This window comes from Aotus nancymaae, unplaced genomic scaffold (genome assembly GCF_030222135.1).
Source record: "Aotus nancymaae isolate 86718 unplaced genomic scaffold, 86718_ANA_hifiasm-v0.15.2.pri h1tg000108l, whole genome shotgun sequence".
Taxonomy (NCBI): domain Eukaryota; kingdom Metazoa; phylum Chordata; class Mammalia; order Primates; family Aotidae; genus Aotus; species Aotus nancymaae.
In genome coordinates, this window is record NW_026988523.1 from 28,732,846 (window position 1) to 28,750,452 (window position 17,607).

General features: G+C 46.0%; 1 non-coding gene and 2 pseudogenes across 1 annotated transcript; 1 reads left to right on the forward strand and 2 right to left on the reverse strand.

Moving 5' to 3' along the window:
• Positions 1 to 17,607, reverse strand: part of LOC105730620 (myomegalin-like) — a 21,276-nt pseudogene continuing 3,669 nt past the window's right edge.
• On the forward strand, positions 1,024 to 1,095 carry TRNAE-UUC (transfer RNA glutamic acid (anticodon UUC)). The gene has a single exon. It is a non-coding gene; the product is annotated as a tRNA-Glu (tRNA).
• Positions 11,992 to 12,955, reverse strand: LOC105730650 (mitochondrial import inner membrane translocase subunit Tim8 A-like; annotated as a pseudogene).

Consider the following 17,607-nt stretch of genomic DNA (forward strand, 5'->3'; position numbering starts at 1 on the left):
CTAAGGTCCCACTGTGCGGGGGAGGGAGGGGATCTGGAGCTGGATGGACCCCCGAGCCTTCATCTGGAGAGTCCTCTGCACAAGCTCAGACAGCAGGACTAGGCGCACCAATGGTTCTCAACAGGGGGCAACTTCGCCCTCACACCCCTCCCCCATCCCCGCGGGGACCCTAGGCCGCGACTGGGGGAAGCGGGAGGGAGAATGTCAAGCCCCTGGCATCCATCTCGTCAGCGGAGGCGAGGGATGCTGCTAAACACCCTAGGATCCACCCGAGGGCCCCTCCCCCACCCCCACCCCGAAGTAGCTGTTCCGCGGAGGTGGAGAAACTCGCGTGTAGATCATCAACGTCCACGCACTTGGCCGACGGGAAATCGAGAATTGGCGACCAATTGGATCTTGGATCTGAGGGAAAAACTCCAGCGTCAGAGGAAACTCTCGGGTTTTGCCCGAAGCATATGGAAGGGTGGCGTCGCAGTTGCCTAAAATGGGAAAACGGCAGTTGTCGCAAGTTGCAGGGGGGAAGGTCAGAGACCCGTTCAGGGCCCCGATCCTGGAAAGAGTTTTCCATCCAGCCCGCCTCGGTTTCCGCATCCGTCTGAGTCCTTTATGATGTCGGGGATGCCGGGGTCTGAGTCCTTTATGATGCTGAGGGTGTCCTGGTCTCACCCCGGGTGCCTCCCCGCTCCCGCCTCCTCCGGGCAACCTGGTGCGTGGCTCAGGCCCCGGCAACCTGCGGCCGCCTTTCCACGCGCTACCGCCTCGCAAAGGCGCGTCTGTAGGTCAGTGGTCAGGTGCAGCCGGGAGGCTGCACCTCGCTCAGGAACTCGGAACTTGTGGCCTTGGTGGGCCTCGCTGAGCGCTCATTGCGTTGCCTGCGGGTTCTTCTTTTGGAGAAAAGAGGGAACGGCCTTGTGAGACGACTCCAGGAGCCATCAGCGACCCCTACAAGGCCGAAGTCCTCCCAGAGCACAGGGTCACTGTCACTTCAGACCAAAGACAGGAGAGAAAGCACTATCGTGCATCTCCCTGGTGGTCTAGTGGCTAGGATTCGGCGCTTTCACCGCCGCGGCCCGGGTTCGATTCCCGGTCAGGGAAGCTTTTGGCACCAGCCTTCCTCCCCCGGGAATCAGGGAATCTTCTTACTCCGCTGTCAGCCGGCCTGCTCCAAGGAGCAGACGTAGAACAGTCTCCGCAGTGAGGTGCAAACCCTGGCGAAGGAGGGCACGTCCTGGTGGACCCCCTCTCAAGACACGGCTCTGGCTTAACTCCGTGTCAGTTATCTGCTAAAGCAGCTTTAGAGAGCGACTGAGCGTCGCACTCAGGTGTACCCAGCCGTGCAGAGATGCCAGCCCCTGCGATCTGCACACAAGAAGCCCACCCTTTTTGCCGCCGCCGCCCTGGAGGCGCCGATGGGGCTGAGCTGCGAACTAAGAGAGAGGCCAAGCCGAGTCGTGGCGTTTGTGCGTACACGGGCGAGTCAGCTGAGCCTCCTCACCTCCGTTTGCAGCTGCCGTGTTTGTTAGGCCTTCGGAAGAGGTGACTGGAGGCGATGCCCGGGAGGGTGGGAGGAGAGTGAGCGCGGATGAAGTCTCCAGGGCCCTTCCGTTTGTAGATTGAGCGGTGGAGGAAGACGATGTTCGCTGACCAAACGAAGGCAGCAGGTGGAGGAGGCATAAACGGAAAACTGTTACTGGTGTCCTCAGCAGAAGGCAGGTGGAAAAATCAGCTCTGGGACCTCAAAACAATTGTACCACAGTCAAATCCCACAATGTCTGCACTCTACCAAGCGCTTGCGCAAACTTCCCCTTTTCCATGCAGAACCCCGCGCCCACCGTAACATCAGGGGAGAGCGGGAGCCTGGGAGGTGAAGTGCACAGACTCGGCAGAGGCGGCGGGCAGAGCGGCTGCAGTTAGAGGGTGGGGTGGCTGCGGGGCGGGAGCTGCTGCTGAAAGGAGGCCTGGGTTGTTGCGTGGGTGACTGTGGATGGAATCTTTGGCGGAAGGAATGGCGGAAGGTTCCATCTTTGGTGGAAGAATGGCGAGGGGTGAGCACACCGCCAGGGGAGAGGAGGCTGTGCTGTCCCTGCAGGTTATGCGCTCATTCATACTTACCTGGCAGGGGAGAGACCGTGGTGACGAAGGGGGTTCTCCCACATCGCACTCTGAATAACATACTGAATAACGTACCTCTTAATTGGCATATAATTAAAAGGTACGTTATTCAGAAAGTTCTGAATAACGTACCTCTTAATTGGCATATAATTAAAAGTGGGTATAAATACAACTAGCTAGTAGCCCACAGGCACCTATGGGGCTAACTCACAGGCAGTGTGCCCAGGAAAGGAAACTACAGTTTGGAAGAAATTTCCCAGGCTAAGAACCAGTTTGGGGGCTTGCCCGCCCTACGTCACTATCACTGTTTCCTTGGGTTTCCCAGGAATGTACATGTGTGATGCTGCCCTGCTTACAGATGTTTCCTTGCAAGGAAACAGGAATATCTTCCCTGCGGCTTCCAGAGTTGGAGATACATGCAGTTTCACCACTGAGCACTAACATTAATTTGGACTCAAGGGATGCATTCAGAATGTTTGCTATTATTCTGTGGTATACATGTAGTGAACACATTCATGATTGAGTTTCCTGCTTTTAGCTGGAGCAAGAAAGTTTATAATTGTGATTTGTACAAAAAAATCATAGGCAAGAGAATGTGTATAAAATAAACTTTATTGTCAGAGCCTTCTAAACTCTCATCCTTCAAGGAAAACAGACATATGCTGAAGAACTGAGAAGCTGATGAATAGTCTACAGCAGGGTTATTCTAACTTAATCTTGATTCCAAGTCCTTGCCATTTTCCTCCAGCTGCTGTTGACTCCAGTTATACATAGGATGGGGAAAGCGGGTTATCTGTGAATCTAGGCATCACTGTCTCTCTGGCAGTCATCACATTTGCAGGGTGAAGGGATATGATTTCTACAGTCCAACTATCCATTTGGAGTACAAATCTGGAGTGGTTGTAAAATTTGGTTCTTAGAGATGGAGCTTTCGTGTTTGGACTTTCAATTGTTCTGTTTCAGTTTTTCTTCGTAACTGGGTAACTGTGACTAAGCTTTGTTAAAAGTAGAGAAGAACTTTTCATAGTTCCAACATTAGTCGTTACCTGAAACACACACACACACAGCACTAAACATTAATCGTTGGTCAGGTGCTGCTGATACCTAACTGAGGCTGGAGTGAGAGCTAGGTGGTAATACAGGCCAGGTGCAAACTGAGTGCAGCTAAGTGGATACTCTCTGGTAGTGAACTACAGTCTGGAAGAAGATACTAATAACAGATTGAAAAGAAAGTCTCCTGAGATGACCTGGCTGGCCTGCGGTATAGGACACAGGACCCACCCACCTTATGATTCTAAAAGCCTTGCTCAAGACCACTGCAGATGAGTTAGCTAGGTCTCTACCACCTCCTCACCATCAACTCCAGAGGAGTATTATGGAGAGAAATAAGGGTCTTTCACACCTCCCAGGAAGGGATTTGCTTAGCCTTAAACGTGCACATTCAGAAACAGCTTGTCATGAAAAAGAGAGGATATTTTGTAGAGAAATAACCCTCCTAAATCCACGTCCTATTCCTTTTAAGTAAGAGATGATGCCAAGGGAAGAGCCCTAGAATGTGGACAGCAGGTGCTCAGATACCACCAAGTACAGCTCCATCTTTGACCAAAGGAGACAATGGTGACAAGAGGCCAAGGCCAGATGATCTGTGAGTGAAAGACCTGGGATGAGAATCGAGGCCTCACACTTTTCCACTACATCACAGAGTTTAGGGAAATTTAGAGGGAAGGCTTCAATCTGGAGAACTCTAACAGGTGCTAGAGACTCCTGAGTCATGGTGGCTGGGACAGAAATAAGGCTTCACAGAAAGATGTTTACAGTAAATGTTCTTTTACAGCAAATGTTCATTTGGGAGTTTGATAGAAAGGCTGAGCAAAGGTCAAAATGTTTTCATTGCAATTCTGAACCACTTGTGGGTTGTGAAATCAATAGAGTGGACTGCTTGCTGCTGCAGGCTTTATGTGAATACTAGGTAGAATGCGTTACACAGAGTAAACGAGTTTTAAAAAGCTGATCACAAAGAATTGTATATTTCTCACTGCATCTTGTGGTCAAAAACATTTAAGAAACTGCTTTATATAGGCAAACTGTAGGTTTAATCTATCTGTCTACCTCTTTTCCTCTTCTTTTTCCATGCTGTGCAAACGAGACCATTGAGAGGTGAAGGCAAATTCCATCAATGGCTGATGTTAAGCCTTTTCTATGAGGTAGCTGCACATTTGGGACCCCTCTATGATGGTGACTTGAGACTCTAGTAGATAGATGGTCCTTTTCATCTCTAGCCACATGTTAGAATTATTTGGGAGGTTTTTAAGACTACACGTGGCTTCTACCCACCTGGAAGCATTTCAATCAGAATCTCTATGTGTAGAGTTCAGGCACTTGTGTTAGTTAAAACCTCACCAGGCTTTATAATACGACAGAATGGTTTAAAGCTACTGAATAGACCCACCCTATTTCCCACAATTCTCTTTGTTTCTCTTTCACCACAGGCTTCTTTCCATCTCTCACTGTCTCGAGTAAATCACTATCTTTCTCAACTGGACTTCCAGGGCAAAGTTGGCCTCTGGATTCCCTTTTCCCAAAGCTAATTCATCCCAAAGGCTCCCTTCAAGTCAATAGCTGGGCTTTTAGACGCCTGCACATCACGGGGAAATACTCTGCAGGCAGGGTTGCTGGGTGCTGTGGGATTCACATAAATTCCCACATTTGCCAACTCTGAACCATCAGACCAGCCTGTGACTAAGTGACTCCAGTAGTCTGGGGACAGTCCTTACTCAGAAGGGTCTTTGGAAGCAAGAGCAAACGTAGGAATGAGAGGATACAAAATAAAACTCCCATGTGATCTTGGCTTTATACCTAACCAAGCTTGTGCAAGAATGGACATTGAGGTGGGCATTGTGCACAGCAGAGCTTAGGAAATGCCAAGTCTGGAGTTTAAGGGATGGGCTGAAGAGATTTTGCAGGCTTGTAAACATTTTGCCAATTTGAACATTTTTTGTTTGGTTTTTCTCATCAGTGCTAAGAGCTAGGCACAGTAAGGTAGCTGGGGTATTATCATTTCAACCAACAAATGTGTATTTTGCCAAAGACCAAATGAACCATGCTGATTTCATTTTTTTAGTGCTTTATTTACATCAGTTTGAAAATTAGCACTTTTGTGCTTTTTTTGGCTTATGGCACCTTTTAGGTTTTCATACTTCCTTAAAGACCAGTAACTTAGAATCTAAATTATGATTGCTCATTCTTTCAGCGCTCTAGGGGAAAGTTGATTTAATCTTAACAAAAAGTATTCAATTAAAATCATTGTTTTCTTAATTCTTTTCACCTTTTAAGTTCGTTCTTCTGTTCTCCAGTTTGCGATAGTGGAGTGTGGCTTGTACCTAAATAGTGCATTTCTCAGAGCTGCTTATTCCTGGAGCCTGGCAGTCTGGGGCCTGTGGGGGGCGCATCTGGAAAGCAGCCCTCCCTAGGTTGAGAATAACTATGAGAATTGTGGGTCGTAAGGCTTTGGGCAGCTCTGGCCTCCCCATGCTCTTTGGTTTCTACAGTGGGGTGTGACAAAAGAAGGGACCCATCTGAGAGTGACTTCATATTGTGGCTTTTTAGAACTTACCTCTGGAAATTTGATTCAGGCAAGCCGGGGGAGTCTCCGGTATTCTTCTCTGAGAACTCTGTTTTCATTATGCAGCTGGACAATGGAATCTGTATCTGCCTGTAGAGCTCAGAAGCCCATCCCGTTCCAGGAGATCATGACAATTCAGGCAAGTTGTACACGTTTGCTCAAGAGAATGCTTTCTGCACATTTCATGTTCTTCGTCTCTATCTTAGCCTAGGAAGAAATCCGTGGGGACTCAGGGGTAGAACTTAGGGCGATGGGGCAGAAGGTTCATTTTCACATGATTCTCAACAAATGCCAGCACATCACATGCATTCACACCCAATGGCTGCAATAGGAAGGAGGCTTTTCCAAAATAGTTGCTGCTTTGGTATGGGAAGGGACCTGGTGACGGTTCTTCTGGCCCAGCACAATGTTGTGAAATGATGGCCTCTGTGTGAGAGCAATCTAGGAGGAGGGGGTTGGAGAGAATGGCCTTGGAGTGGTAGAATGAAGAGTAAGCAAGACGTAAGGGAAGCTGATGAGATGGCAGCAGAGGAGACTCTCATTCTGCTACACGGGGTGCTCAGAAACCTGTGTTTTACTGAATGCCAATCACACAAGAAGCATGGAGACAACGGGCAGCGTACAGCAGCAGGCAGACGACAGCAGACAGCCTAGGAATCACAAGAATGATTTTAGAGGTAGATACCCCTGAGATGGAGGCAAATCTCTATCAAAGCCTATTTATCCGCCTATAAGGGGGAATGGTAGTAGCTGCCCTACCTCTCTAGCTGGGACATTTATAGTGAATAAGTGAAGTATGTCAAAGTGCTTGAAATCTATAAAGCTCCGCCCCAGTCACATGCCTTTAGAAAATACATATTGCCAGAAGCAGACCGACTTGAGCCTCTCCTACCCTTTTCTTCGTCGAAGCTGCTGAGACAACGTCCAGCTTTTCTGGCAAGCCGCTGTTGATGAAAAGGGTTTCCTTCAGGTGCTGCCGCTGGCTCTGCAGCGCCTCTCCTGCAGCTATTCCACCAGGACACGGAATGAGATGGGAAACGAAGAATGCCGATCACTAAAGGGGTAGACAGGGGCCTCTCATCAAGATCCCTGCCTCTCACCATTCTTTTGCCGACTTCTTCTCATCAGGGAACATAAGGCAACTTCCTTTAAGAGCTCTTAGGGTTTCCAACAAAGCACGGCCAAGTGCTAAGCAAACTCCACAGGGATGCCTCCCACATGGGGATATGGGAAGTGTAGGGCAGGTGGAAGGAGGTGGTACATCACTGAAGGGCTCTGAGCAGGGCTTTTCCAGCACTGGGAAAGGTGTGACCACCTACTTTTTTTTTTTTTTTTAATTTTTTTTTTTTGAGACGGAGTTTCGCTCTTGTTACCCAGGCTGGAGTGCAATGGCGCGATCTCGGCTCACCGCAACCTCCGCCTCCTGGGTTCAGGCAATTCTCCTGCCTCAGCCTCCTGAGTAGCTGGAATTACAGGCACGCGTCACCATGCCCAGCTAATTTTTTTGTATTAGTAGAGACGAGGTTTCACCATGTTGACCAGGATGGTCTCGATCTCTTGACCTCGTGATCCACCCGCCTCGGCCTCCCAAAGTGCTGGGATTACAGGCTTGAGCCACCGCGCCCGGCCCGTGACCACCTCCTTGACATGTCTTGTAGGTACTAGGGAATATCTTCTGCTCTACAAAATATTTCTCCTGAACTCTTTTTTTTGAGACAGAGTCTCACTGTCACCCAGGCTGGAGTGCAGAGGCCCTATCTTGGCTCACTGCAACCTCCCTCTCCCAGGTTCAAAGGATTCTTATGCCTCAGGCTCCTGAGTAGCTGAGACTACAGGGATGCACCAGCATGCCTGGCTAATTTTTGCATTTTTAGTAGAGATGGGGTTTCACCATATTGGCCAGGCTAGTGTTGAACTCCTGACCTCAAGTGATCCACCCACCTAGGCCTCCCAAAGTGCTGGGATTACAGGTGTGAACCATCGTGCCCAGCCCAGAAGATCTTTAACAGATGGTAAAGACCTTGATCTGCACCTTATGCTGAAATCGGAAAGAAAAATAAGGATGCCTTCATCAGAGGATGTTATGAGTAATAAAAGCCACATACCTATACCCACCAGTGACAAAATGACAAGCCTAATATGGTTTATATTACGATAAAAGCTCAGTGAGTGGATTCATATAGTCTCTTTCTCTTGCCTAGAGAAGTGTATAAGGCATATGGTCCCCTAATGACCCAAAGTTTTGCCCCTAAAGTAAAGTCAAACATTCAAGTAAGGGAGAGGAGATACAGGTTGAGGCTTTAATCTATTACACACTAATGAGGCTACCAACCCAAGGGGCTCTTATATACCTAGAGGAGCTCCAATGGCGAGAGTGGAGTTATTCTGGGAAGAGGGCATGCTGGTGACACTGCTGTTAGATTCAGCCTATTCTGTAGCAGATGTCGTCGTTGGTTTAGACTGAATTACATCATTCAGACTAAACTTACAAAGATCTTAAAAATACCTTGGGACTGCACAAAGATCGAGAATCCTGGCTATTTACAAAGTGTTCCCAAGATGAAAGTTTTGTTTTTATGGAAATCCCCTGATATTCTAGCAGTCAGATGGAATCTTATGGGAAAGCAAGCGCCCAAGGGGAGATGGAGACTGCAGCTTGAAGCCCAGGAACCATTATAACTGTGCCTCCAAACATACTGGCAAGCCTGCCAACATTCTTGGGATGGCTAGAACAGCTTAGGAAGACTGTTCAGGAACTGTAATTATCAAGACTATTTCAGGAAGGCAGGGCGCGGTGGCTCACGTCTATAATCCCAGCACTTTGGGAGGCAGGGGTGAGTGAATTGCTTGAGCTCAGAAGTTTGAGACCAGCTTGGGCAACAAGGCAAGACCCTGGCAAAACAAATAGCCAGGCTTAGCGGTCTCAGCTACTCAGGAGGCTGAGGTGGGAGGATCCTTTGAGCCCCGGGTTGTAGGTTTTGTTGAGCTGAGATCATGCCACTGCACTCCAGCCTGGGTGACAGAGCCAGAGACTCTGTCTTAAAAACAACAACAACCACAAAAATAAATTCAGGAAGGATAAGATGTCCCATTTTAAAGAAGAGCTGTTAAGCACATCTGTACCTGTGCTGCAGCGGCGGCAGAGAGTCTGCCATCCTCTTCACTCTCTCCATTCTGGCCTTTGCTTTGACTATATCACCTTGCAGATGCCACTGGGGACCAGAGAGACTGAGGTGAAAACAGGAACAGAGCGAATTACCTGACCCACCAGGGACCTGTGCTTGAGACTTGATCCCAGAGCTGTGTTCAGCCTAATCACCTTTTTAAAGTGAATCTTTAGGGCCTGCCTGCAGAGAGAGTAACATCTTTCAGTTTAGATGCAGGCGGTGAGCCTGCAGAATGTAGGAGCTATTGAGAGGTTGATGGACCTTCATTTTTCTTATAAAGGGAGCACTCACTGGCTACATCCACAGTAGAGGGGTCTTGTGCATCAGACAGGAAGGCATTGCTGCTGGGAAGCTGGTGGGAGTCATGGCGGCTGGAATGAGTCAAATACCATTCCTCTATTGAGTCCTCCAGAACTTCATTCATTTCTTCCTCCTGGACCTGCCTCCTGAGCCTGGTGGAGTTGGCAAGATGAGGGATTAAACCAAGGCAGCCTGGAGCCGCAGCTTCTTAGCTAGTTCTGATCTGAAGCTCATGGAAGAGGCACCAAAAACCAAAGGGACCATCCTATCAAAGAGGAAGTATAAATCCACTTTTAACTGGGAGTCTAGTGTACCTAGACTTAGTATAGCAGTGAGATCAGCAAGTGATCAGTGCATGGACCTCAGAGCACACAGATATGGCAGCAGACTCAGCAACTACTCCACAAAACACTCAGGGCACTCAGGACACACGGAGACCCCACTATTGGCTTCAAAATGCTGCATACAAATTTTATTTAGTACTATGTGGAGTGGCCCATTGAATCCTGGCTCCGGAGACAACGTAACCTCCCAGGGCTTTTGCGGATTTTAGACACCTAGCTTTAAATACTTGGTATGGTGTCAATTTACTTTTCAGGGTAATGTTCTGGCTATGAAATATCTGCCAGTATAATTCAGGACAACTGTGCAGAAAGCAAATAGGCATCTTGCTTAGGTTTTAACCATATAGGTTTTAAAGATACAGAAACCAGGGATCCCTGGTTAGTTTACTTTTCGATAAGATTGACTAGTTAACTAAATGTGAGAAATTACTAAGAAATAGGGAGCAATAGAAGAGCTGCAAAGAGAACAGAGAACCATTTTTAAAAGGACACGTTGTATAATCAGTGAACAAAATAGGGACAATCAGCAGTTTCTGCTTTTTCTAGATTTTTCTAGATCTGGGACCTTTAACCTCTTGAACCCTGGAATCGTCTCTAGATTTGGTTAGTCCGTCATCAGCCCTTCATCATCTCGAGTTACCTGGGAGCCAGTAGCTTTTGCCTGTCTTCATCTTCCTTATCTTTGCGATTTTCTGCAAGCCAAAATTAGAAAGCGCTAGTCAGAAGTTAAGCAGGTCCCATTACGACCAGGGACATAACACTTTACACGTGTGTTCAGAATGCCCTGTGAGAATTATTGCAGGAAGCCTCAGGTTGTTTCTTTAGCGACGTGACCTGGCAGACTTGCCTGAGCCCACTGGACAGGGTATCCCTGATGTAGTGAATCATCACCGTGATATCAGCTGCCTGAAGCAGAGCAAAAAGTTTAAAAAGTCTTGTTGCTCAGCTCAAAGAATACTTCCTGGCTGCCCTCTAGACTCTTCAGTTGTAAACTTTCTTCCTGCCACAGACCGTCAGACCATGACTGTCCCATTGCTACTCTCACACAGAACCTACTCCAGTCTCTGAGGGGACAAATACCCTGTCCCACCTCTACTCCAAACCAGAGGACTGCCAGGGCGCCTTCAAGTCTGTCCCTATCGTGCTTCCTAGATGTTCTTGGGAGTAATTCTTTTTTTTTTTTTTTTCAGTTTGTTAGTGAGAATTGGGGATAATTCTACGAAAAATATTCTAGAATAAATCAACTTTTCCAATACCAGTTTCTATTATGTCCAGCGCCTAAAGTAACCCCAAAAGATTTGGACAGTTTACTGGGAACTGAAAATAAATAGATAAATAAATAACCCCAAAAGAGAAATACACTTATGAACGTTAGAAGACTACATCAACTGATCTCTTCAGCAGCTGTGGAATGATGATTTGACCCACTTTACAAAGGAGGAAACAGAAATTCAAGAAGGGTCAATCACTTGTACAAAGTTAGTAAATGCAGTGCTGAGACTAGGGCCCAGGTAATTCTGATTCTTAGTCCAGGGATCTTCCCATTCTAACAAGCTGCCTTCTGTCATACTCTTCTTTCTGACCACAAAGATTGAATGGAGACTTCTGCTTCTGGCCAACTTGGAGTAATAGGGACCAGATTTGTCCTCCATCTCAAGCAACTGGAAAACTGGAAAAATGATTTTCAACTATAGCTTCAACACTGGATATAGTGCAGTACAGTACAGCGATCCCTGGGAGAGAGGAAATAAAAGAGGTGAGCCCTAAGATTACTCTGGTTTACCGCCTGAGATTTTGAACTGCAGAGCAGGGAGGGAGGACCCAGGCAGAGCCTGTAGTAAGTCTGAAGAAGTCAGGGTGGTGACAGCACAGGACAGACTAGAGAGTAGATTGCTGCACAGAGAGAATACCTTGGATACCTGTCTTCAATCTGCAGCTAAGTGCTGATTAGTACGTGTATTTGAGGAAATGATGCAAAGCAGGGAAAAGAACTTCTCAAAAGGAATCGTCCCTGTAGCTCACACGGAGCTTGAAAAACTTGGTGTTTCCATCAGACAAAGTGAAAAACCCTTTCATTTTTATTTTTTTGAATCTTTTATAGCTTTTATTTCAGTGATCAAAAGAATGCAGTAGTCCGGGCACAGCGGCTCACGCCTGTAATCCTAACACTTTGGGAGGCCGAGGTGGGTGGATCACCTGAGGTCAGGAGTTCAAGACCAGCCTGGCCATCATGGTGAAACCCCATCTTTAAAAAAAAAAAAAGAAGAAGTAAAAAAAAAAGAATGCAGTAAATGGAATCTACACTGATTAGCATTAGGCTGGCACCCCTACCTGAAACTGCTGTCAGATTCTGATTGGCCTAAATCTTTATAACTTATTTAGGCACATCATTGAATTTTTTTTGTACCCTGATATATAGGGCAAGTTAACTTCTTCTTTGTGGCAGTCTAGTAATAAGAATTATGTTCACTGGCTAGATTCCTTTGTGACTAAAGGCCTCTAGACTCTCACACTGCCTACCCTACCTTGAGACTATACTTAATATGGATATTTAAGTAAATCACCATAGAGGAAAGAGAGATCATCAGGAAAACTTAAGTGTACTGTATAAACACTCTTACAGATCTTTTTCTCCAGCATTGATAATCAAGCACAAGATAAGGACGCCAAATTATTCTTCCCCCACTACTGCCCTTTCTGATAGACAAGGATCTCCCCTGAAATCAGAAATGGTCCCACACAAATGAGAAATTTTTACATATGTGGCCCCACTATCAAAATTTTAGGAAGCAGTTAATGGGGCTTGGAGAAAAGCATAGTCCCGTATACAGTAATATGCATCTAATAGAGTTTTCCATTCACTTGTCAATTATTTTCACAAGATTAGCATTAAAAATACAAGCAAACATAGGACCCTCGAGCTCTACAGACAAAAAAATTTGTCTTTGTTCCTTCTCAGATGATAGGATGTCCCAAGAGTAACAAAAGATGGCAGCCAATCTTCAATCCGCTGTTTCTTCAATCATCCCATCAACAGCTCTTCATTTCTTGAACGACTTTTCTTTTGCAAAGAGGTAATGCTGAGATCAGTCAGAAGGGCTTTCTGAGAAGGCTGACTTGGATTTCTGGGTCTGTTCCAGTCGATTCAAGATGAACTGGTTGTATCAATGAAGCGCTCAACGTAGTTCACAAAACAGACCTCAGCCCGACCGTCCAACTTTGACCCAGCCTTGTCCATGCACTTCTCCCAACAAAGTTCAGTCATCGGCGCACCGACTGCTGGAAGCGCTGCTTTTGAGTCTCTACCTCGATGAAATGCTGCAACTGCGGGTCCACTGCACCCAAACCTGCCGCGGAGGAAGAGGAGGAGGAATCCATCCCAGGGCGACCACGCTTGCAGAGACGAACTCTGTACCAACTACGAAAAACCCTTTTAATAAAGAGAGCATTGGTTAGAACAGGGGTCCCCAACCCCCAGCGCTAGTCCGTGGCCTGTTAGGAATGGGGCCGCACAGCAGAAGGTGACCAGCAGAGAGAAAGCATTACCGCCTGAGCTCCGCCTCCTGTCAGATCAGCGATGGCATTAGATTCTCATTGGAGCACAAACCCTATTGTGAACTGTACATGCGAGAGATCTAGGTTGCATGAGAGATCTAGGTTGCACGAGAGATCTAGGTCGCACACTCCTTATGAGACTCTGGCGAATGCCTGATGATCGGACGTGAAACAGTTTCATGGTGAAACCATCAGCCCCACACCTACCACCCCACCCCCACCCCATCTGTGGAAAAATTGTCTTCCATGCAACCAGTCCCTGGTGCCAAAACTGTTGGAGACCACTGGCTTAGAATATGCAAAAGAGTATTGCCCCCAGTGTAAACTATGGACTTTGGGTGATAATAGCATGTCAGTGTAAGTTCATCAATTGTAATAAGGTACCATTCTGGAGAGAGATGGTGATAGTCTAGGAGGCTATGCATGTGTAGAGGCAAGGGTTATATGGGAACTTTTTGTACTTCCTGTTCAACATTGCTGTGAATCTAAAACTACTCTAAAAAATAAGGTCTATTTTATAAAAAGGCATATTGCCTCCATAGTGAGAAAAAAATAGTCATTGACTAATAGCTGCTTTTATCTTGCCTAAAAAAATCAAAAATTCAGCTTGAAAAGAAGCAAATTGTTTTTTTTTTTTTTTTTTTTGAGACAGAGTCTCACTCTGTCGCCAGGTGCCAGGCTGGAGTGCAGTGGCACAATCTCGCCTCACTGCAACCTCTGCCTCCCGGGTTCAAGCAATTCTCCTGCCTCAGCCTCCCGAGTAGCTGGGACTACAGGTGTGCACCACCACACCCAGCTAATTTTTGTATTTTAAGTAGAGACAGGGTTTCACCATGTTGGCCAGGATGGTCTGGATCTCTTGACAGAAAACTAAGATCCATGATGAGAAGGGAAAAAAATCAATCCACTTTAACTGATTTAGAAAGGACACATCAGATGAGAATTAAACACAATAGGAACAACACAGATGACAGAATTTGTAGACAAGGACATTGAAACAAATATAACTATATTCCTTGTATTAAAGAAACTAGGCTGGGTGCAGTGGTTCATGCCTGTAATCTCAGCACTTTGGGAGGCCAAGGTGGGTGGGCCACCTGAGGTCAGGAGTTCGAGACCAGCCAGGCCAACTTGGTGAAACCCCATCCCTATGGAAAATATGAAAATGAGCTAGGTGTGGCAGCATGTGGCTGTAAACCCAGCTATTCAGGAGGCTGAGGCACAGGAATCACTTCAACTCGGGATGTGAAGGTTGCAGTGAGCTGAAATGTCACCACTGCACTCCAGCTTGGGCAACAGAACGAGACTCTGTCTCAAAAAATAGAATAAAATAAAATGAAGAAGATAGAGGAAAATATGAAATGATGAGACATTCTATAAGATACATTTTTTAAAAAGACCTAAATTAAAGTTAGATGAAAAATAAAGCCTGAGATGAAAATACACTGGCTAGGATTAACAGCAGATTAGATGCTGCTAAAGAAAGATTCATCAATTCCAAGACAAGGAAATAGAAAGAAACAAAGAGAGAAAAAAAAATATGACAAAAATGGACAGACCACTAGTCAACTGTGGGAAAATTTCAAAGCAGTGAACACAAATATAACCGGAGTCTTTGAAGGAGAGAATAGAGATAAAAAATAAATCATATACACGTTTGATATATATATGCCATATATATGATATATTATACATCCCATAATAATGTATGTCATTATTATTCAAATTTGCTGAGAACTATAAACATGCAGATGCAAAAAACTAAATGAAGTAAAGCAATATGTAAAAGATAAAACTATACAAGGTCTTATTATAATCAAATTACTTAAAACCAGTGCTAAATAGAAAATCTCAAAAGCAGCCAAAGAAAAAAGGATATTATGTACAGAGGAACAAAAATAAGAATTACGGCAGATCTCTTGTTGCAAACAATGTAAGCCAGAAGCCAGTGGAATATCACTTTTAAAACTTTTTTTAAAAACAAAAACGAAACTGTCAACTAGAATCCTACATCCAGTGAAAGTATCTTCCAGAAATTAAGGGGAGTTCTTATGCTCATCAAGATGAAGTAATCCACTATACTCTATCTCTCTTACTGACTAAAACAGAACTCTCAGGCCAGGCACAGTGGCTTGCACCTGTAATCCCAGAACTGAAGGTGAATCACTTGAGCTCAGTAATTCAAGACCAGCCTGGGTGACATGGCGAAACCCTGTCTCTACAAAAAATATAAAAATTAGCCAGGGATGGTGGCACACGCCTGTAGTCCCAGCCACTTGGGAGGCTGAGGTGGGAGGATTGCAGATTTAGGACCATAGTCCAGACTAAAATAAAATCTACAATGGAGATAACGTTGTATTTTTTCTCCCCACTTTGGGGGACTTGGGAGGAGTTAAGGGTCGTCAGAGCCTGTAGCCAGCTTACCTGTTGCGAGGTTTCTGGCAAGGATCTCTGTCGGCTGGCTTCCTTCTACCATTTGCTCACAGAGTCTCTGTCTCTGGTCGTAGGCAACGCCAGTGTTCCTGAGGAGCCCTCAAAAGACTTGACTGTGTTCTTCACATGCTGGGTGAAAAGGTAGCAGACACCGCTCCCTTACTGTATCTTCTGCTGTAACTGGGTCAGTTCTTCAGCCTGAGCCTGGATTAAGGGATCGTGTATTCTAAGATGGGAAAGAATAATAAAATGTAAGAGGGAATGTGGTGAATAACAGGTTATAGGAGATTCAGTGGAGAGATCTCTTAGAATCCCCATAATGAACTCCCCAAGTTGAATTCCCCCCTTTTTTTTTCTTTTGAGACAGAGTCTCACTCTGTCACCTAGGCTGGAGTGCAGTGACACGATCTTGGCTCACTGCAACCTCCGCCTCCTAGGTTCAAGTGACTCTCTTGCCTTAGCCTTCCAAGTAGCTGGGACTACACATGCCCACCACCATGAGAAGCTAATTTTTATATTTTTAGTAGAGATGGGCTTTTGCCATGTTGGCCAGGCTAGTCTCGAACTCCTGACCTCAAATGATATGCTCACCTCAGCCTCCCAAGGTGCTGGGATTAAAGGCATGAACCATCACACCTGGCCCAAGATGAATTCTTCTACACATTGTTCACACCTGGCCCAAGATGAATTCTTCTACACATTGTTTGACTTGCCTGTGGCAGAGGAAATGAAGAAACAGCCTCGGTTTTTTTTTTTTTTTTTTTTTTTGCTAATCCTAAAAAGATGCCCCTTTGGTTCACCACTTTAGCCCAAGTACATTTTCATACGATATACATCAAGCATTATTCAGTAAATGGAAAAAAAAAAGCCAGGTTCAAAAGCATTGGGCAGGTATCTCTAGTATTAATTGAAAGTTAAAAAAGAAAAATCAGGGCCGGGCGCGGTGGCTCACGCCTGTAATCCCAGCACTTTGGGAGGCCGAGGCGGGTGGATCACAAGGTCAAGAGATCGAGACCATCCTGGTCAACATGGTGAAACCCCGTCTCTACTAAAAATACAAAAATTAGCTGGGCATGGTGGTGCGTGCCTGTAATCCCAGCTACTCGGGAGGCTGAGGCAGGAGAATTGCCTGAACCCAGGAGGCGGAGGTTGCGGTGAGCCGAGATCACGCCATTGCACTCCAGCCTGGGTAACAAGAATGAAACTCTATCTCAAAAAAAAAAAAGAAAGAAAGAAAAATCAGTGAAAAGGTCAAGGATAGTATTCTTTTGAATGACATGAAGATAAGCCATAACCAGTAAGAAGGCAATTTAAACTAAAGTTCTAGCTGGGCATACTGGCTCACGCCTGTAATTCCAGCACTTTGGGAGGCCGAGAAGGGTGAATCACCTAAGGTTGGGAGTTCGAGACCAGCCTAGCAAACATGGTGAAACCCCATCTGTACTAAAAATACAAAAATTAGCCAGTGTGGTGGCATGCACCTGTATTCTCAGCTACTTGGGAGGCTGAGGTGGGAGGATTGCTTGAACCTGAGGTGGGAGGTGGAGGTTGCAGTGAGCTGAGATGACGTCACTGCACTCTAGCCTGGGCAATGAACTCTATCTCAAAAAAGAAAGAAAAAAAGTAAAGTTCTGAGCGGTAATTTCATTACTCTATGTGGGATTTCCTTGTTTTCTAATTATTGTATAAATATTTCTCATGGTGATACGGGGTGGCTCTGTGTCCCCACAAAATCTCATGTTGGATTGTAACCCGCAATGTTGGGGAGGGACTTGCCGGAACGTGACTGGATCCTGGGGGCGGATTTCCCCCTTGCTGTTCTCGTGAGGGTGAGTGAGTTCTCACGAGGTCTGCTTGTTTGAAAGGGTAGCACCTCCTTTGCTCTGTCTCTCTCTCCTGTTCTGGCCATGTGAAGACCATGCCTGCTTCCCCTTCGACTTCCGCAATGATAGTAAGTTTCCTGAGGCCTGCCCAGAGGCAGAGCCTGTACAGCCCACAGAACCATGAGCCGATTAAACCTCTTTTCTTTATAAATCAGTCTCAGTCTCACATATCAGTCTCAGATATGTGTTTA